The sequence below is a fragment of the Dermacentor andersoni genome, chromosome 6 (assembly GCF_023375885.2).
Source record: "Dermacentor andersoni chromosome 6, qqDerAnde1_hic_scaffold, whole genome shotgun sequence".
NCBI classification, from domain to species: domain Eukaryota; kingdom Metazoa; phylum Arthropoda; class Arachnida; order Ixodida; family Ixodidae; genus Dermacentor; species Dermacentor andersoni.
Window position 1 is genome coordinate 10,987,271 of NC_092819.1, and position 21,698 is coordinate 11,008,968.

At 43.7% G+C, this 21,698-nt stretch overlaps 1 long non-coding RNA gene across 1 annotated transcript in view; it reads right to left on the reverse strand.

Moving 5' to 3' along the window:
- The window catches only part of LOC140218931 (uncharacterized), a 270,707-nt gene that overhangs the window by 193,119 nt on the left and 55,890 nt on the right, over positions 1-21,698 (reverse strand). The window lies entirely within an intron of this gene.

The following is a 21,698-nucleotide window of genomic DNA, read 5'->3' on the forward strand; positions in this document are numbered from 1 at the left end:
CGAAAAAGCCAATGAAGCAATAGCAGCCGTGTGCAATGAAAACAAGGAAATTTCACTGGCGAAAGTTAAGAGCAGAGCTGTTGCGATGTGCCGGGACATGAACCTAGATAAAGTATTGAAATCAATAGGAACAAGCACGAATGACAGTCTAGATGTATTTTGTAGCGCGAAAACTCACAAAGAAGGTGTCCCGTTCAGGGTAATAGTATCGGAGAAAGACACATGGCAGAAATCTATTGCAGTATATTTATTAGACAAACTTAACCTACTAGAGATTAAAGATCCGTTCATCACGAAAAATTCCGAGGAAGTTTTAGCCTTTGTAGAGGCCAACTGTAACGCGGGACTAAAGGCCTTCTCAGCAGATGTTAAGGACCTGTATTATTCTTTGCCGCAGAATGAATTGTTAAGTTGTGTTCAATCTTGTATAGATGAATTTGGGGCAGTAAGATTTAGTACGAAGGCGGGCACAACCGTTGAACATTTTTTAGAACTTTTAGACTTGTACATGAAGTCAACATTTGTGCAAAGAAATGACATTGCGTGCCTTCAAGAAGAAGGGGTCTGTATAGGATCCTGCTTAGCGCCTGTTTTAAGCAACCTGTACTTAGCGAAGCTAGACACAGACCTGTGATCACGCATCAATGATACAAAAGTTGTTAAAATATTTCGATTAGTTGATGATTTTTTGGTATTTGTCAATGTTAAGCTAGCCAACTTTGACACAGAGTGTTCAGCTATTAGTAATATTATATGCGAGTGCCTTTGTCCACTAGAAGTTACGTTCGAAGTGCCTGTAGAACAAAAGATCAAATTTCATGATGTTAAATTTACCTTCGGTGATGATTTAACTTGCCGGTGTTACAGTCCCAGGACAAATAAACCGTTGTTGTCATATCATTCAGCCCCTTCTAAACTGGTAAAAAGAGGAATTGCGAAAATGTGTTTTATTAACGCACTTACTAAATCATGTCATCATTGCACTGACGAAGCATTCACACAACAGGCCATGCGGCTACATGAAGCAGGTAATCCCAATCATGTACTGGCATCAGTTGCAGAGGGAATACTTAGGCAAGTGCAGCAATCAGGAACTGCTGAACGAGTGGAAGGAAATAGTAACCGAGAGAAAAAAAGACCAACAGTGATACCTTATATCCACCGGTTGTCGCACAACCTAAAAGAAAATTGCCCGCCGAGGTAACACTGATGTGGTTTTTTCAGCACCCAACAAACTAATCAGCCTGTGCAGGAAAACAAGACCAGAAAAGAAAGAAAGTGCCCCTAGCTGCCAAGTTAAACACAGGAAGAAGTTTAGAGAATGTAAGACATATATCGTATACCCTTATAGTGTGGGAAGTATTACGTCGGACAGTCGGGCAGATGCATTAATGATAGACTGCGCGAACACAAAAATAAAGTCGACAAACTTGTATCAGATGGGTTTCTCTCCCTTCATTGTAAGCAACATAAGTGCTCTCCTCTCTTCGAATCAACAATCATTACCGGTAGAAATAAGTGCGAACTCACTAGACTTATAATAGAAGCCGAGCAGATCGATGAAGGGGAGTCATGTATCAGCAAACCATCATTGGCTCTCTCTCAAAAAGAACAGAAATTTTTGCGCATCGCTTAACATATCACAAAATGTATCGCTGTGATTGTTAATATGTTCACGTGGCTGTGACTCATGTTATCTGAGTGTATAAGTACAACCTGGTTTTCGATAATAAACAGTGTTGGAAGTTAGCGCTGTGTGTGTCCCTTTGTGTCTTCTTTTGTCCCGTCTTTGAATCGCGCTACCGTACTCCCCTTGAAGATGCATTACCAACAAGCCCACATTGCAACCCTCGTGGGTCTGCTCGATGCTGTTTAGTGAAATCTTCCGCGCTCATTATTCCATAGAAGGCGTCGTCGTCTTCGTCGTCTTGAGGCGGGGGATTGATGGGGGCGCGTGATAGGCAGTCGGCGTCAGAGTGTTTTCGTCCGGACTTGCAGATTACCGTGACGTCATATTCTTACAGTATGAAGCTCCACCGCGGCAGCCGTCCTGAAGGGTCTTTTAAATTAGCTAGCCAACACAACGCGTGATGGTCGCTGACAACTTTGAATGGCCTGCCATATAGGTAAGGGCGGAATATTGCTGGTAGCCCAAATGATGGCGAGGCATTCCTTTTCAGTCGTACAATAATTGCCTTCCGCTTTTGACAGCGACCGGCTAGCATAAGATATCACCCGTTCAAGTCCGTATTTCCTCTGGACTAGGACAGCACCGAAGCCTAGGCTACTGGCGTCAGTGTGGACTTCGGTATCGGCGTCCTCGTCGAAGTGTGCAAGTACTGGCGGCGACTGCATTCGTCATTTGAGTTCTTGAAATGCGTCGGGCTGCGGCGTTTCCCACTTGAACTTGAGATCACATTTGGTTATATGTGTTAGCGGCTCAGCGATGCGTGAAAACTCCTTGACAAAGCCCCTATAGTAGGCACACATTCCAAGGAATCTACGCACTGCCTTCTTGTCGATGGGTTGCGGGAACTTTGCGATGGCAGCTGTCTTTTGCGGGTCGGGACGGACTCCAGATTTGCTGATGACGTGGCCTAGAAACAGAAGCTCATCGTAAGCAAAGCGGCACCTTTCCGGCTTCAGAGTAAGCCCTGATGACTTGATGGCCTCTAGTACTGTCGCAAGCTGCCTAAGGCGATCAGCGAAATTTCCGTCGAAGACGACGACATCATCCAAGTACACAAGACAGGTCTGCCACTTCAATCCCGCTAAAACCGTGTCCATCACGCGCTGGAACGTTGCAGGCGCCGAGCACAGTCAAAATGGCATAGCCTTGAACTCATAGAGGCCGTCTGGCGTGATGAAGGCGGTTTTTTCGCGATCCCTGCCATCGACTTCTTTGCCAGTAGCGAGACTTGAGGTCCATCGACGAGAAGTATTTAGCGTTGCAAAGACGATCCAATGCGTCGTCCATCCGTGGTAGGGGTATACGTCCTTCCTCGTGATCTTGTTCAGTCGACGATAATGACTCAGAAACGTAAGGTTCCGTCCTTTTTCTTCACTAAGACAACAGGAGACGCCCACGGGCTTTTCGACGGCTGGATGATGTCGTCGCGCAGCATTTCCTCGATTTGTTGTCTTATAGCTTCGTGTTCTCGCGTCGAAACTCGGTAAGGGCTCTGGCGGAGTGGTCGAGCGCACTGTTCGGTTATTATGCGATGCTTTGCGACTGGTGTTTGTCGGATTCTTGATGACGTCAAAAAGCCGTGTTTGTATCGTCGAAGCAGACTTCTGAGCTGCCGCTGCTTAATCACGAGGAGACTTGGATTTATGTCGAAGCCTAGCTCGGTCGTCGGGGTAGATGCGACGGAATCAGAGAGGACAGCCGCATTGCTGGTCTCCAGAATTTCCTCGATGTATGCGATCGTCGTGCCCTTGTTGATGTGCTTGAAATCCTTGCTGAAGTTTGACAGCAACACTTTCGTGTTTCTTCCGTGCAGTCGGGCGATCCCTCTTGCGACGCAAATTTTACGGTCGAGCAGTAGACGTTGGTTGCCTTCGATGACGCCTTCTACGTCAGTGGTTGTTTCAGTGCCGACCGAAATAACAATGCTAGAGCGAGGCGGGATGCTCATTTGATCTTCGAGCACACTCAAGGCGTGTTGACTACGAGGACTCTCCGGCTGTATAGCTTCATCTTCCGACATCGTTATTGACTTCGACTTCAGGTCGATGATTGTTCCGTGTTGGTTCAGGATGTCAATGCCGAGAATGACTTCTCGTTACACTGTTGGAGGATAACGAAGGTGGCAGGGTAAGTGCGGTCATGAATGGAAATTCTTGCCGTGCAGATTCCAGTCGGCGTTATGAGGTGACCTCCAGCGGTCCGAATTGACGGGCCTTCCCATGCAGTCTTAACTTTCTTCAACTGGGCGGCGATGGGTCCAATCATGACGGAGTAATCGGCTCCTGTGTCTACTAAGGTGGTGACTGCGTGGCCGTCGAGAAGCACGTCGAGATCGGTGGTTCTTCGTCTTGCGTTACAGTTAGGCCTTGGCCTCGGATCACGGCTGCGTCGCGTTGACCTGTCGCTGGTATGTGGCGTCGTCGGGTCGTCTTTCGTCGCCGTATTCTTTGCTTCCACACTTCGTCGGGACAGCGGCGTGTCGTTATTTCGTCGATGTAGTATCTTCGGCATCTTCGTCGGCGGCGGAGGATCTTCATCAGTTCGACGAACAGCAACCGCACCACCATCGGTTGCTGCTTTTAGTTTTTCCTGATATGGGCTCATGGATCGGCCCCGGGCTGGGCCAGCGTATGGACGGTGCTGCGGCGACAGGTAGCGGCCTGGTGACGGCGAACGGAACGGTCGTGGAGGGCTGCACTGAGTAGCGACGAGGTAGTCGGCGATGTCATGAGGGCGTTCACCTTCCCTCGGGCGCTGCCTTGACGGCAAAGCCTCGCAATCCCAGGTCGTGGTATGGGCATCGGCGGTACACATGGCCGGCTTCGCCGGAGTGGTAGCAGAGCGGGCGGTGGTCAGGGGCGCGCGAAATGTCCGTCTTCCTCGCGTAGGCGCACTGGGCGACGGGTGGGCGTGCTCACGGGGGCGGTGGCGGACGACGGAATTTGGGCGTTACAGGGCCCTGACATGGTCGCGGAGGGGGACCTTGACGGCGTGCGACGGCGGCGTAGGTCATCGCTTCTGGCAGGGGCTGCGGTAATTGAGGTTGCACCTCAGAAACTCCAAGCGATCGCTGAACCTCATCTTTCACGATGTCATCAATCGAGGCCACTTGAGACTGCGACGACGGCAAGACCTTGCGCACTTCTTCGCGCACAATGGCCCTGATGGTCTCTTGGAGATCACCGGAGCCCAGTGCTTGGATGGCGCACTGAGGCATGAGCACTTGGAGGTTATATTGCCTAGTGCGCATTCCTAAAGTTTTGTCAATCGTCGTTGTCTCTGTCAAGAACTCGGCTACGGTCTTAGGTGGGTTTCGGATCAGTCCGGCGAAAAGTTCTTGCTTTACGCCTCGCATCAAGAAACGCACTTTTTTCTCTTCGGACATTTCCGGGTAGGCGTGCCGGAAAAGACGGGTCATCTCTTCCGTGAAGATGGCGGTGGTCTCATTGGGTAGCTGGCCTCGGGTTTCCAGCAGAACTTCGGCCCTTACTTTACGGACAACGCTCGTGAACGTCCTGAGGAAGTTACTGCGGAACAGCTCCCATGGCGTAAGGTAGGACTCCCGGTTCCCGAACCAAGTCCTCGCGGCATCTTCCAAGAAGTACACATGTCGTAGCTTATCCTCAGAGGTCCAGTTATTGTACGTCGAGATCCTTTCGAAGGTTTCGAGCCAGGTTTCCGGATTCTCCGACGTAGCTCCACGGAAGGTAGGGGGCTCTCTGGGCTGTTGAAATACGAAGGGTGACACTGGGGCTGCCATTGTGGTTGCCTTGGCCACAATCTTCTTGGTCTTCTCAGGTAGAAGTCCGTGCTCCGGGGGCAGCTGTTGGAGATGGCGGCTTGCTCGATGATCCAGGACTACGTTGGTGTTCTCTTTGCGGCCCGGTCTTGGATCACGGCTGGTCGGGTGCGTCTGGTACATGAACGAAAAGCACCTCCACCAGTTGTTACGTGGAGTGACGTATGAAGAACACAGTAGCAATACTGTGAAAGATGAAAGTAACATTTATTGGGTGAACCTGTGCCCACAAAAAACAGGCTACACTTAAAGAACGGCGACAACGGCGAACACAGTCAGCGATCGTCAAAATCTGATCAGCGGGTCAAGCGCGTCGGCTTTTATAGATCAGTCGCCGAATGTTCCAGAGTAACCGCTTGGAACCACGTGCCTTCCACAAAGTTCTACACCATTCGCGTCGCGCATACATGCAATCATACCCGCCGTGGTTGCTCAGTGGCTATGGTGTTGGCCTGCTGAGCACGAGGTCACGGGATCGAATGCCGGCCACGGCGGCCGCATTTCGATGGGGGCGAAATGCGAAAACACCCATGTACTTAGATTTAGGTGCATGTTAAAGAACCCCAGGTGGTAGAAATTTCCCGAGTCCTCCACTACGGCGTGCCTAATAATAAAGAAGTGGTTTTGGCACGTAAAACACCATGATCTCTCTACATGCAATCAGATTACACAAGGTTCGGCGACAACAGACAGCGGATAGAAGCATCGATAACATTCTAGAAACTTTCGATACGTGTAGACACGTCCAGCGCTGAGCGATAGCATTTCTTAGACATTAAAGACGCTCACCCGTAAAAGATAAGTGAGTTCACGTATCAATAGCAAGAAGATGCTGATAAAAAAATAGGTGCATTCGTTTTGAAGCAGATAAAAGTACGCGTGCTTGGAAATTAAACTGAAAATAAACGCGAAGCTTCAGCTGGGCGTATTGCAGCGAATAGAGATATTAAACATGCAGGAATCAGAGGCATTTCTACACATCCAAGGTCTTGAAGCGAAAATGTAAAATGAAACCACGGCCTGAGCAGAAAGAAAGCCAAACACGTGCATTAATGCAGCCCAAAGCTGTCGCATACTGCGAGCACTGCACCAGCGGTCTGCTTACAGCGGAAACCATTACATCACATACGTCAGGTAAACTCACGGGGGTAGCACAGCAGTTCAACAGAGATGCATGTTTTCACTCAGTCCTGCATGATTTCTTTTTATCCTTGCTTACACTTTATTCACCTGCTCACAGGCCATATATAATATAAAACAACTGGAAGGGAATGCGAAAACACCCGTGTACTTAGATTTAGGTGCACGTTAAAGAATACGAGGTGGTCCAAATTATTCCGGAGTCCCAGACTACGGCGCACCTCATAATCAGATCATCGTTGTTACACGTAAAACCCTAAAATATAATTTTAAGAGAATGCGTGCCATTCCCGCTGAAGTGTGAAAAACTAAACAAGGGCGTTACGCGCCATTGCTTTGCCAGAGTTCAGCCATCAACTTCACGCTCACTTCTGGTGCCTTCTTCTCGAAGCCATTGTATTTTTCATTTATTTTTGGCTATTCTTGTGGCTTCCTACCCAGACGCGTGTTTTAAGCACGAAGGAAGAATGGCACGTCTGCTGTGTAGTGTACGTACGCTTGAGCACAGATCGCAATAGGTTTTAAGCCGCACGTATAATTCTTCTCGAGTCGAAAGGTGTATGCAGCAGGAAACACACGGAGAAACGCAATCATGGCTACGTTCTCTGATTTGTGCTACTCCGGCAGTTGACGCTAGAAATAAAAGCGAGAATTGTACCATGCGACTAGGGAACACAAGGAAAGGAACAGTGCTTAGAGAGAGAGAGAGAGCAGGTTACAATGTGTGACAATATATGGTGGTGGCAGTTAGCTTCAATGCCTTTTCAAACGCTGGATTTACAAGTTTACACGCCTGCATAACACCTCAAAATAAAATTAGCTAATAGGATAGAGAGATTTGAAATCTGTTGCATATATCAAGACACTTATGATTGGGCCGATGCTTCCAGAATGACTAGCATGAGCATTGATTAGCAAGTTATATTATTGTTGCATTGGCAAACGCTTACCAAAATTTTCAATCTTGCTGAAGATGCGAGAAAAGCGTTTCCAACGAACCAATAATTCATGTTCTCCATACTTTTGCATCATGTTCTCCAGCATCTTTGTTATGCGCGAAAGTGCCTGAGGATTGGAAGATGGCTCGAGTTGTTCCGGTCCTTAAAAAAGGTGATCGATTATTGCTCGAGAATTACCGCCCCATATCATTAACGTCATCTTGCTGCAAACTTTTCGAGCACATAATCGCAACTCGCATTAATGAATTCTTAGATGAACACTGCATACTAACAAGTGCTCAACATGGCTTCAGAAAAGGTTATTCCACTACCACACAATTAGTAACAATAATTGATTCAATTACCAAAGCTTTAGATGTCAACGGTCAAATTGATGCAGTGTTTTTGGGCTTCAGTAAAGCATTCGATAGGGTAATTCACAAAAAGCTAATTTTAAAATTGAGGAACATTAACCTTCCGGACATCATAATTACTTGGACTACAGACTATCTGGATAATCGCCAACAGTATGTTTCAGTTGACGATCACAACTCGGGATATCTACCAGTCATTTCAGGTGTTCCCCAGGGCAGCGTCCTGGGTCCATTGCTCTTTCTTTTATATATTAATGACATAGTTACCGTAGTCAAACCAGGAACACAAATAAGGCTGTTTGCAGATGACTGCGTTGTATTTCGTACTATTAAGTGCGTGGATGATCAGGAGGAACTTAACTCTAGCTTGAATAATATATTTTTGTGGTGCGAAGAATGGGGCATGGCTTCAAACATAGATAAAACTGTCTCTCTTCGCATAACGCATAAAAAGAATCCCCTAGAGTACGCTTATCAAATGGGATCTGTTCCATTAAAGCAAGTTGAGAGTTACAAGTACCTTGGCATAACGTTCACTAATAAATTTTCTTGGAACCTTCACATTGATAACACGTGTTCTTCTGCCTTTCGTAAGCTAACCTATCTGCGACACAAACTAAGAAATGCCCCCTCAAACGTTAAGCTACTTACATACCTAACCTATATCCGGCCAAAACTTGAATATGCTTGCGTTGCATGGGATCTTTATACTAATGTCAATGTTAACAAACTTGAGAGAATACAGAGAAAATCTGTTCGTTTTATTTATTCCAAGTTTAAAAGTTCGGATTCGCCGTCAGAGTTGATGTTGGCTAACGACATTCCTTCGCTTGAACAGAGAAGACAGAAACACAGGCTAGATTTTTTACATAATCTAATTAATCACAAATTAGCTGTGGACCCTTCACTATATGTAAGTCGCCTCTCCACAAGGTATACACGACACCATCGTACGGATACACTGACACCCATCTATGCTAGGACAGACAGCTATAAGTTCTCCTTCTTTCCCCGGACTATTTCTGAATGGAATTCACTGCCCGCCCCTTACAACATGTGACTGTGTTTTTGTAAGTTTTTATTGTCTTTTTTGTTTTTGCATATAATGTGTTCTCCTTGCTGTTGAATGAGCAAGGCAAATCCTCGACTCTTCCTTGCGTTTGATGTGCAATTCCCTTGTTTTTTTTTTTACATTGTTCTGTTTGCACCATGGATTGATTTGGGTATTGTGTTTTGATATTTTCATTAAGTGTTTCTGTGAGCAATATATCATTGTAAAGTCTATATATTTTATGAATGTATACGGACGTATCTTGTATATGCCTTGTACTAATGGTCTGCCCGTCCTGCAAGGACCACAATGGGGTCTGCAGTATGTACTAAATAAATAAATAAATAAATAAATAAAAAGCAAACACTGAAAATATTACACATGTCAAAAAACCGCACTGATATCAGCGATAACATTGCATTGACAACCTGCCCATAGTAAAGACTTTTCAAGACACCGTTCTGCAAGTCACAGAGACCTTCAGGGGGAAAATTTTGCTATAGCCCAGTTATACACATTCTCGAGCAGCTACGTTGTGAGCTAGTGAAATTTCGAGCGATATATAAAGGCGTTCTTTGTATGAACAGGAAATCGGAAAATACCGGTGGCTTGTGTGAGTTAAAACAAAACTTACAGCTTTATGCGGGAGGCACCACATATATCCTAGCTTACAGCAGCTATTTAATTTCAATAAACGCCAGCCATATAACAAATTGAATGCACCCCTCAACAATGCTCTCTCGGGCCTCCAGCTATTCAGTTTATGACGTGCAATACATGAACGAAATTGTCACTCATAACGAAAATAGTTTTTGCGAGCGAGAACACACAAAATCAGAGTGGTGCTGCCTGTTGTGGGCAATGGTACCTCGCATATGCGACGTCAGCATGACTGATTCATGGAGAGCGACTTCTATGTCCCATCACTTCAAGCCGCATCCCTTTCTCCGTTTAAAACCACCAAGGTGCCAGAACCACTTAGCCCGCTCCAGCCACCGATACTCAACTGACGATAGAGAGAGAGAGAGAGAGAGAGACAAAAGGGGAGGAAAGACAGGGATGTTAGCCAGTGAAAGTACCGGCTGGCTACCTTGTGCTGGGGAAAGGGGTAAAGGGAATAAGTGCACAAAGAAGAAAAAGAAAGCTTAGAAAAATTCACACAGCAACGCGATGCTACGCGCTACAACATTCAAAGACGGTCGCACAATTTGCAAGCCCTTAAAAACTTCAGCAAAGCCCTTAAGGCCTTGATTGCCGAAACCAGTCTGGACAATATCCGGTATTTTAAATCCAAGCAGGCCCGCACAGCATGGATAGCTTCAGCTACTCACGCAAGCTGAACACGATAGTGTCTCTATAAAAGCGTAACAGCAACATAGAGGGAGGTTACGGGAAGATTATATGTTTACTCGTTCCTTTTTGGCGCGGGCAGTTCGAATTGAAACGCAGCAACGCCACCTCCATGGGGAATTTCGTACGCAACAAAGTAATATATTCGCACGTAGAAACGGAGGATAGACATCTGAATGAATTAACTGCTGATCTAGGTCGACTAACTATTAATTCAGATCAGTCAGTCACACATCTTTATGAGCGTCCAAAACTTTTTCTGCTATAGCTACACATATAGATCCGACCCCTTTGGAGGCGGATACATTTCCATTACATGTGGGGTAAGGACTATTAAGGTGAAAATGTTCCGAATGTACCATAACCGCGAAGGTTTATTTATATTAGCCACGAGCTTTGGCTATTGTTCAGTCCTTTGTATTACGGTGTCTTTTCATTGCACAATGATTTTAATTATTTGTCATCATGAAGTGACTGACGACATATAAATAGTATTTCTCTCCACGTATTATACAGCTATATGACAGGAAATTTAATTGGTTACTGAAATGCAAATAATTAACGTACTACGAGTTTTGATGGCGATCCCTTACTCCAGAAACACACTTTCACTGTTCCAATGTTGCTTTCTTTAGCTTCCAAGTATAGATTAGCCCACAGTCTTCCACAAAACGAAAAAAAAAGTGCACAGAATGATGTAAACATGAAATATGCAGGGTGTATGAGCGTATACGGACTACTACACGAGCTGGCGCCCATAGCATACCGTCGACTGAAAGCTGCGCGAAGAAGCGTCGGCGTGTGAACAATGTGCCAGCTGATCTTGAAAGTGGACAGAAAAAAAATGAGCTGTCATATCTCGAGAGTAGCCATGTAACGAGCGTGTTACCCTCGGCCATTGGAAACAGTTGGTCCCAGTTAGGCCCTATAGCGAGGCCACACAGTGTGAGAAATACTGGAGGCCGAGCAGAAATAAATCTTCCGAGAAGGGGAGCACTACACAATAATTCATGTCGTGATATTATCGCAGCAATTTAAGATGCGGTGCACTAAGGATGGTGGTGCCTGTGTGCTCCCGCAGTTCTGGCCACCTGGCGCAGAAATTCTTGCGTCATTTGGTGCAAAAGCTGTAGCTCAGGACTGAGCCATTATAACCTCCCACCAGAAATCCGGAGTATTCCTCGGAAAAAAAAAAGAAAGGTAGGGGAAGGAAGAAGGAAAGACATTGCTCAGTTCCCTAAAAGGCAATGATAGTAAGTATTCAAATAACATAAATTACAAAGAAAGGCGTGCGCTTCAATTAGAATCAGTACATGCGTTTCAGTATTTTCTTTTTAAGACTATCATAACTTCAGACTAGTTAACATTGCTCCTTAGACTACAGTCAACTGATGGCTTCGCAAAGCTTACATTAGACTGCATACCACTGGATTGACGAACTATTCCACGTAGCAAGGGGTGATGAAAATACAGAAGGTGAACAAGTTTATACGCCAATGTATACACCGGCTGCCGACTTCTAAGCTCTTCCATTGCTTACCCCTAACAGTTTTCCTTTGAAAGCGCACGTGCTTCTTTTGTGCACGCCACTGGTCAGCAAACAATTGATTTGTTCCATATTTTATATGAACTACTATTGACACACGAAGGAAACGAAATTTTTTTACGATTAAGTAGCAGTAGTCCAACGGCACATTAAATAGATACAATCGAGTGAGTGTGTGTGCGCAGGCACGAGCCTAAATATTTTCAGATACGCGAAAGCTACGATGCCGAACAACCTTAAGACGCTGTGGATGCAGACAAATAAAGAGAGTACAGTTTCTTCACCAAGAATAGTTACACCCGCACATAGACTTTCTGGTAGATCACGGGTTTCCTATATACCTAAGGAGTTATTGCTATAGTTCAGTAACGATTTACAGCTTATATCGTACACGAAGGTTCAGCATGTTTTCTACAAGCTCTCAACGTCTGATTAATTTTTGTGTTCACTGCAGCCGCATGACAACACAAGATGCGCAAGTTATACTGCGCAGGTCTTTTCGCACTTTCTCCTTGGCCTCCGACCATCTTGTTATAGAGCATGAAACGAAACAAACGACGCAAGAAGTCAAAATAGAGACAACCGGTGACTTTCAACTTCGGCTTGTTTTCGTCTACCTTTTGTCTTTCAGCGTCGTTTGTCTGGTTTCATGCTGTTTATCAAGATGGAAAACCAACTAGACCGGTCTCATACTTTGAGTACCAAGTGATTTGATGTTAGGATACTTGAGCTAAGTGGGCCAATTTGCAAAACCATGGCATAACGAGGTCGTCAAGAAAATGAGAGCATGGTTCCAATACGATGCTACACTTCACCACATCTACTATTCAGAGAAGCATCACGAATATTGCACTGTAATCTCTGACCGACAACTGCCCGTGCGAAGTTAGCCGCACGGTATGAACGTGCTTTCCTGCGCCATCGTGCGGCTGTCTTTACGTGGGTAACGCCTGCGAAGCAATCATCCGCTATTTTGACACTTCCTTTCTGCTGTTTTGTTGCCGTGCTATTTGTCCATGATGGCCTGCAAGCAACGACTTTCATTCGCAGTGGAGTGCGTCACGTCGCTGGTGCGGAAACTGCAGGGAACTCGCCAATGGGAGAGGTACATTGCAACAACGAGTTCCGTGTATGGCTCCCATTCGCAAGGGCCACTGCGCGAGGTTGTTTTCGACCTCTCGCACTCCACAGCGCGGTACTTTTGCTGCCTACATTTTCCGTTGCCATTTTCCGTTGCCAAGTGCCTCTGCAGTATACAGACGAGCAACTCCTAGACTTATTGAAAGAATGAGGAGTTATATCGGCACGCAGACAGATAAAGTATTACCACCAGGAAGATGTAGCAGTAAAGTTGCATCCACTTCCCACAGGAATCCTGATTTTCCGACACGATCGCACTATTTCAGGAAGAATTTACTTAGGTTTCAACAGTCATCATGTCGAGGAATATCTAGGACCAGCACTTCACTGCTATAATTGGCAGCGATTTGGGCACATGGCGAAAAACTGCCGCAGCACACGTCGATGCAAAATCTGCTCAGAAGATCATGACCACAAGGAGTACAAGTCACTCCACCAGCCTAAATGTGACACCTATGCGGGTAACCATGCCGCCTTTTACTCAGGCTGCCCTGAGAACAAGGCGGCGGTACAATTTCATCGACATGAACTTATGCACGGAAGACAACCTTGACGCAATGAACCCTCCCCAAACTTTCAGATTGTTCATCCAGTGCAAGGTCACCCACCTCAGCGGGCACCGGAACCACAACAGCAAAGATGAACAACAAGATATTCCTCCTCAAGAGAACAACCCACAGTGCAATCAAGAGACTAACCAAGAGGATCCCAGTCAAGCGCCCAGTTTTATGCGTCAATGTTACGGAAACTCACACGACAACAGACAGAAAGTAATACACCAGAAAGCTCCAATATTCGCACACATTATTATCAGCGACCTTATGCAACTACTGCAGAAATAACACCAGTTAATAGCGGCCATACTACCGCATCGGTGGCGCAACTGATTTTGTCAATGCTTTTCACAGCTCTTAAGGCAATTCTATTTGCTCTGCCGGAAGCAAACAATCTACCAGAAGTGAAAGCCTTGTTGCCTCTGGAATCACTCTTGTATAAACAGTCCGGGCTAAAACTGTAATAAGCAGTACATGAATAACCGCTACAAAAGTGTCTCCATATTTCAGCGGAATACCACCAGTCTTCGTAGGAAGTGTGCTGACTTTCGTAAACTGCTTGCACCATATAACTTTCCAATACTTTGCATTAAAGAGGCGGGAATCAGTGACGATTTTGTCCTCTCGAATTATGTGATATACAAGACGTCTCGTCAAGGTGCTGTTAGCAGTGTGCTCCGGTGCGTCAGAAAGGACACACCATCTTATCAAATTCAGTCCAGTGATTCAGACTTTCCGGAATTCACAGCATGTAAAGTATCGTTTGGTAAGCTCCACATAAGAGTGATCCATATATATCTACAACCTTCAAAGCGGATTTTTGTAGAAGCGCTAGTGGATATTTTCAATATAGCTCATTCTAATGTATTTATATGGGGAGACTTCAATACACACAACATTATCTGGGGCAGCGATCATTGTGATGCATGTGGTAACGTGCATCCCAACAGATATGGAAACGCGCGGAAGTGATCATTTTCCTTATGAAACATTGTTCGAGCGGACAATTGGACACGGACGAGAAGAGTCCATGTTCAATTGTGCGCTGGGACGATGTTTCATAATGCTAATCACAACCAACTAGCCCAGCTAGCTGTCTATACTTAGCGATATACTTTCTAGTATATTGGGCCATTTCTCCCCTCCTCCTTTATGTGCAAACCCTTCCTCGACCCTTGTCAACCTGTTAGATCTGGCGTTCGTGTTGTCTTTCTCTTCTCGTCCGTGTTCAATTGTGCGCTGGAACGATGTTTCATAATGCTAATCACAACCAACTAGCCCAGCTGTCCATACTTAGCGATCATTTTCCCTTTTTTTGTAAGCTACCCTTGAATGCCCTACGATATCAGGCGTTACAGCAGACTAACCAACTCGAAAGCTTTTCGGTACCACCTTACGGATCAAATTAGTCAACATACAACGGTGGAAAGATTTACTGAATTTTTGCAGAATAATTTGAACATATGCACAAAGAAGATCTCAATTCCAAAAGATTGTGCTGCAGCTGACGGAGAGTATCAACACCTAACCATCAGACGCCAATCCGGAAGAGTGTACCACCAGAGCCGAAGTTTAGAAGCCTACAAAAACGCTAAGAAAATTCCTTATGTAATGCACACACACATGGAAAATTTTGGCAAACAGTGCTGGCGCGATTTCTGTGGCATGCTGCCTCCTCACACGTCTGTCCCACGAATGTTTCTAGTAATTCATTCTTTAAGCGGACGTGTAACACAGAGCTTCCCATTTCGTGCTCTCGATGTAGCTCGGTACACGCGTGAGATAACAGTTGCAGATGAATTTTGCGAATTTCCAGACCTGCTTTTTCACCACAATGCGCAGAATTTGATAATTCAGTAGTGTTAGATAAGCAGAAAATTACTGCTTGCTATTGTGCACAACATCCTCCATTAGATCATGCTTTTACAATAAGCAAGCTTCAATGTGCAATTGCATCATGTCGCCAAAAGTCTGCTCAGAAACCTCGGGCCGACAGGTACAAATGCTCTCTTAGACATCTATCATAATCTATGGATAGAAGAAACTGTAACTAACTCTTGGAAAGTCGTTCGAATCATCCCAATTTTAAAACCGGGTAAGACGCCCTTGTGCCTTGAATCATTCCGCCCAGTTAGTTTGAGAAGTTGTTTATGGAAAGTAACGGAGGAAATAATTGACGCACGACTACAATGGTGGTATAATGAAACGGATGTGTTGTCCAACTACTTAGCAGGTTTTAGAAAACAGAGAAGCACAATGGATGCAATATTAGATATAGTAACTGGTGTGGAACACGAGCGTGCACGTGGAAACGTGAGGATAGCAGTATTCCTATAGACATCAAGAGGGTATTTGACACTGCTGATCACGTTCATGTTCTGCTAAGCATGTTGGAACGCAGAATGTAAGGCAGGTCCTTGTGATGGTTATCTGAATTTTTATCAGATCGCAAAATATTTGTTCACACGGGTGAAGGAAAGAGCGCTGAACATTTTGTCAAAGAGGGAGTATCACACGGAAGCGTACTCAGCCCCTTCCGTTTAAACTGCGTCATGGATGATTTAAGAAGACTGCCATCACAGTTAAGGTTTTCACTGTATGCATATGATGTGTGTATTTGGACATCTGGGTCTAATGTTCAATTCCTTCAGGTGGCATTGCAAGACGGCATAAATATCATTAACCTTTTTTTGACAGAGAGAGGAATGGCTCTATCACACGCAAGAACAGCTGTATTGCTCTTCACTTGGAGGCAGTTAAAAAATTTCACTCTTAATCTGGAAGGACAGCCTCTAATGATTGTCACACAGCATCGATTTCTTCGAATAATACTTGATAGGCAGCTATCCTGGGCACGCCGCATTAAAGAACTCGAAAATGAGATCAATGCGATAGTGACTGCACTTCGCAGACTTGCAGGCATATCATGGGGGGGATCAGTATCTTCAATGCTGACAGTTTACAATGCATTAATACGACAAATAATTGCGTATTCCGCGCCCATTTTACACGGACTTTCCCACACGTCAGAAAAGCGACTTCAAAGACTTTTAGCTGGAGGACTATGCTTATGTCTAGGAGTTCCACGAGCAACTGCTAGCTGTCTTGTAATGGTTGAAGCTCGCCAATCAGCGTTTCCAGTTATGAGAACTACAGAAACACGCCAACATTACTTCCGTCTTCAAACACAGCATAAAGGCTACCCATTGGCTCTAGACATAATGAAACGAGATATAAGATATATTCGTAAAGAAATTCGAGAAAATCTTCATATATTGTGAAGAAATGAATTTTGGAACTCAGACGTCGAATTTACTCCATGGCTGCTTACACTTCAAAAAATCGAATTGTCAGTAGACGGGATATTCAGAAAAAGAGACTGGTTCATTCAAGCCGCTCAACAAATAGCACTTTACCAGACAATATGCGGTATTCAGAATACAGACACGTTTATACAGATGGCTCCAGTACTGCAACCTCTTCAACTTAAGCATTCATTATACCGCACCTCAACAAACAAGAATCATTTAAGTTATTTCGTACGACTTCACCCACAACAGCTGAACTGTTCGCAACCCTATGTGCCATAAAATTTACATCGCCTGAGATGCACGAAAATGGGTAGTTTTCAGCGATTCGCAGGCTGCTCTAACATCACTCTGCAGCACAAAAGGAAAAACAATCAGTGATAGTATAACATACTAAGCACTTAAAGACCTCCCAAAGGCAAGCTAAGCGAAGCATGAAATAGCATCCCAGTGGATACCAGGGCATTGTAACATTTCTGGCAACACAGCAGCCGATAAAGCAGCACGACAAGCACACCTCAAAGATGATGTGGTTCCGCTCCCAATAACAAGTAATGCATTACGCTGTATTATAAGGACAATGTCTTTCAAAATGTGTAGAAATACGTGGCTGGACCAGAATTCCAAGAGCTCGGATTTGTATAATATTGATCCGTTTACTGAATTCAAAATTTTCGTTGACATTAAGTAGCAATATGGAAACCCCTATTCATCGATTAAAGCTAGGCACCTCCTACACAAAACATTTCTTACACATAATTAGCCGTGCGGAAACCCTCGAATGTGATTGTGGATTTGTAGACCAAGATATACATCACCTCCTTCTAGATTGCCCACATCACGACACACCAAGACGCCGACTTAAATCAACCCCAATCACATTAGACCGCAGTCCTTTCAGTTTAAAGAAACTTTTGGTTCCTTGGCCAACAACGTCCTTGAGAAAGAGCGCTTTAAAAGCACTAAAGACTTTTCTTGAAGACAGTGACATTATTAACGCTTTTATTATTCCTTTTATTTCAATGTCGCTGAATATATGCATGTGTTTGTCGATTATGTTATGTTGACTTTTCTGTTGTGACTATATGTGATAATGCATTTACACGATGTGTGTACCACCGGCTGACTAGAGATTGTTATTAGGCGAAAGTATCATTTGTATTTTTGGGACTTTCTTCTACAGAACTGTGGAGTCATTTAACTTGTATGTACCATGTGTTTCTTACGTCGTAGTGTTACTGAGAAAAGGTTGCTTGACAAGTCTGGGTGCTTGTATGAAAAGGTTGTTTATTATGCAGTGTTGTACCCTGTATGTTGTAAACTAGACACATTGAAGAGCTAAGGAGTATCCGGCGCCTCAATTGTGCGTCAAGATCTCCTTATATCAATAAAAAAAAGCGATGATACTTTTTTCTAGAAGTTGGTATAAACTGCCCAGTGTACAAACACATCATCTCTATTCTTCTTCTTCTTACTATTATTATTACTATTATTATTATTATTATTATTATTATTATTATTATTGTTGTTGTTGTTGTTATTATTTATTCAAACATACTGCAGGACCCTTTCGGACCCTTGCAGGAGTGTTTACAAGGATTATTGTGTTCAAAACAGCAAATACAGATAATAAGTATGATGTTCTCATATCTAAACAAAAGCAGACGACTAAACAGAAAAGTTCATTTTCAGATTGAAATTAACAAATTAATCTGCGGACATACACGCTACCGCATCTACTGGCAATTTATTCCATAAGGAAATGGCACTTGGAAACAGGGAGTATTTGTGGATGTTTACACGGCTGATTGGTTGCCGAACTATTTTACTATGGTTTTTTCTTGATAAATGTTTGAGAGGTGGGTGGAAGTATCGAGAATTTCTGATTTTAAAGTGATCGTGAAGTAGTAGGAACAAAAGCTTTAACCTTGATATGGTTCGGCGTTGTGGCAGCGTATGAAAATTAGCTCTGTTGATTAGATTAGTACCGCTAGTTCGATGAGAATAATCTGAGTAAACAAATTATTATTATTATTATTACTATGATTATTATTATCATTATTATTATTATCATTATTATTCCAGAATTATATACAATGGACTGCAGTGAAAGAAATTGGGAAGGAGCACGCTGGCAATTGCTTCCGAGATGGGCACAACGCCTGCCTACCCTTTAGGAAGCAGAGAAGAGAAAAGAAAGAACAAAGGCTGAAGTAAAACGATGAAAAAAGAGAGTACAGATGTGGCAACCGAAAAAAATCCTTGCAGGTAGCAATGATTACAAAATAATTCAAAAAACAGAAAGGTCTCGTCACTCACAAAAGAACAATGCGCTACTGAAGGGAGAAGGCAAGTGAATGTGAAAAGTAAGGTGGACGCGATGAAGCTGGTTTCAATTTCAGTTTATTCAGACATACATTGTCTGGGTTGAAAGGACTACACGCAAATAAACTTTGCCTGATTAGGTCCCTCCATCCCTACGTTTGCTCAGAAGCAGCAACAAATAATAAGAAAAAACAATGATTTTTTGCATTTGGTCTTCACAAATATAGTTCAAATGTAGAAGTAACATCCTGAACAGGCATCTTAAATTATTTCACAGAATGACACAATGCAGCAATAACCTAATATAAGAACAAAACAAGAAAAAAAGAAAGATATAACCGGCAACATATTAAAAAGCAAGATGATGTAAGCCCTATACAGAATGTAACTTTTTGTAGTGGTGTATAACCTCTAGAGTGTACAGCAAAGTACAAAGGTACTAGGACAATAAAAATGCATTCTTTTTAAACTGAACCTCATTTAGGGCACAGTACCAGGGAGTAAGTATATCTTAACATGTTTCTTTGACCTGAGTTTAGAACTACATTGTTCGATAAGTTCGTCCTTGTAACTACAGTTGTGGAGAAGATAGGGTATTTAGTACTACAATGTCTGATTTCCATAGATGGTCCTGAATAACGGCATTCTAAATCGCTTGTGTCGGAGATCACAGGGAGTATTAGTAGGGTAGCAAGGAGACATAACTGCCCACGTCATTTCCAGTTCTTTTTGCGAATATACAGGGTGTGTCAGCGAACACTTTCAGAAAGTCTCAAAGGCTGCCCGTGGGAAGTAGCGCAATTTTTGTTCATGAGGTGGTCTGCTCGAAGCGGTGGACACTACTTGTAAAAAAATAAAGGAATTCATAATCCACTAATTAACAAAAATTTAATTATGTTCTAACTAATTAATTTTTGCCCGATATTGCAATTTACAAGTTCTAAATTAAATTATGGGGTTTTACGTGCCAAAACCACTTTCTGATTATGACGCACGCCATAGTGGAGGACTACGGAAATTTCGACCATCTGGGGTTCTTCAACGTGCACCTAAATCTATGTACACGGGTTTCGCCCCCATCGAAATGCGGCCGCCGTTGCCGGGATTCGATCCCGTGACCTCGTGCTTAGCTACAGAACACCACAGCCACTAAGCAACCACGGCGGGTTACAAATTCTAGCCGTGGTGTTAGCAAGGCGGATTCATTTGGAACGAATTCTCAGGATGACACTAGTTTCGAGATATTAATTCCCGAACTTTTCAGAAAAATTCATTGGCCTTCAAGTTACTTTTGTGCTTCAATGCATTAAACGACGTTTTGGTAACAAATTAACTGAAACAACAATGCATTTCTCCGCAAAGTTCCGGAATTAAAACCTCGAAACTAGTGTCATCCTGAGAATTCGTTCCAAATGAATCCGCCTTGCCAACTCTACGGCTAGAATATGTAAATTGCAATGGGAGCTCTAATGTAATTAGCTAAAATTTTAATTAGTGACTATTTTAAATTAGCCGATTATGCATTTCAATTTTTGTGCAAGTAGTGTCCGGCCTCTCCATGTAGACTAGCTCATGAAATAGAACTGTGCTGTCTGCCACACGCAACCTTTAAACATTTTTGAAAGTATTCTCTGAAAACACCCAGTACAAGGCGAGTTTAAGGTTGCAAAGTTGGCTAACGGTGACTAACTTAAGCTTGTTAAAAATGGCTGCAGATTGGTTGCAAATTTTCTATGAAGCGAACTGCTCTCTTTTGTATAATTAATAATCTTTCACGGTGCGTTCTTGAAGTCGTACCCCAGATTATGAGACAGCAATGGAGATGAGAATGAACCAGTGAGTAGTATAACTGGAGCTTCAGCCAGTTTGATACAAGAGACCTAAGTTTGTACTAGACAGAAATTGACCTAGACATACTGACATGCGCTTTGTTGATCTGCGGGGCCCAACTGAGGTTATCATGAAAAAGTACACCCATAATTTTAAACAAAGGGACATGCTCGAGGTCCTTAATTTTAAACCCAACAGAAATGGTCTAATCTTCGCGCTTATTTCTGCTCGTGAATAAAATATCTTCAGTTTTACAAACGTTTAATTGTAGCTGGTTAGAGTCAAGCCAGCATTAAAGAGAAATAAAGCGCTCGTTCGCTGACTTTTCTAAATCTCTTAAACGGCTGACAGAGGAAAACAAGCTGATATAATCTGCATACAAAACTCTAGAGGAGTTTTGTGGTACGGGCACGACGTCATTTATGTGAATGAAGTAAAAAGTGGATTGAGTATAAAACTTTGTGGTAAACCGAATTTCAATAACTGCTACTAAGATTTGTACCCGGGAAGAGACGTCTGCTGCAGCCTCTCTGTTAAGTAATTGCGCATTAACTGTAAAGCTACCCTTCGAGTACCACAATGTGGTAATTTTTAAAACCATACATCATGCTTAACCGAGTCGAACGCTTTTCGGAAGAAGTCTAAACATGTTC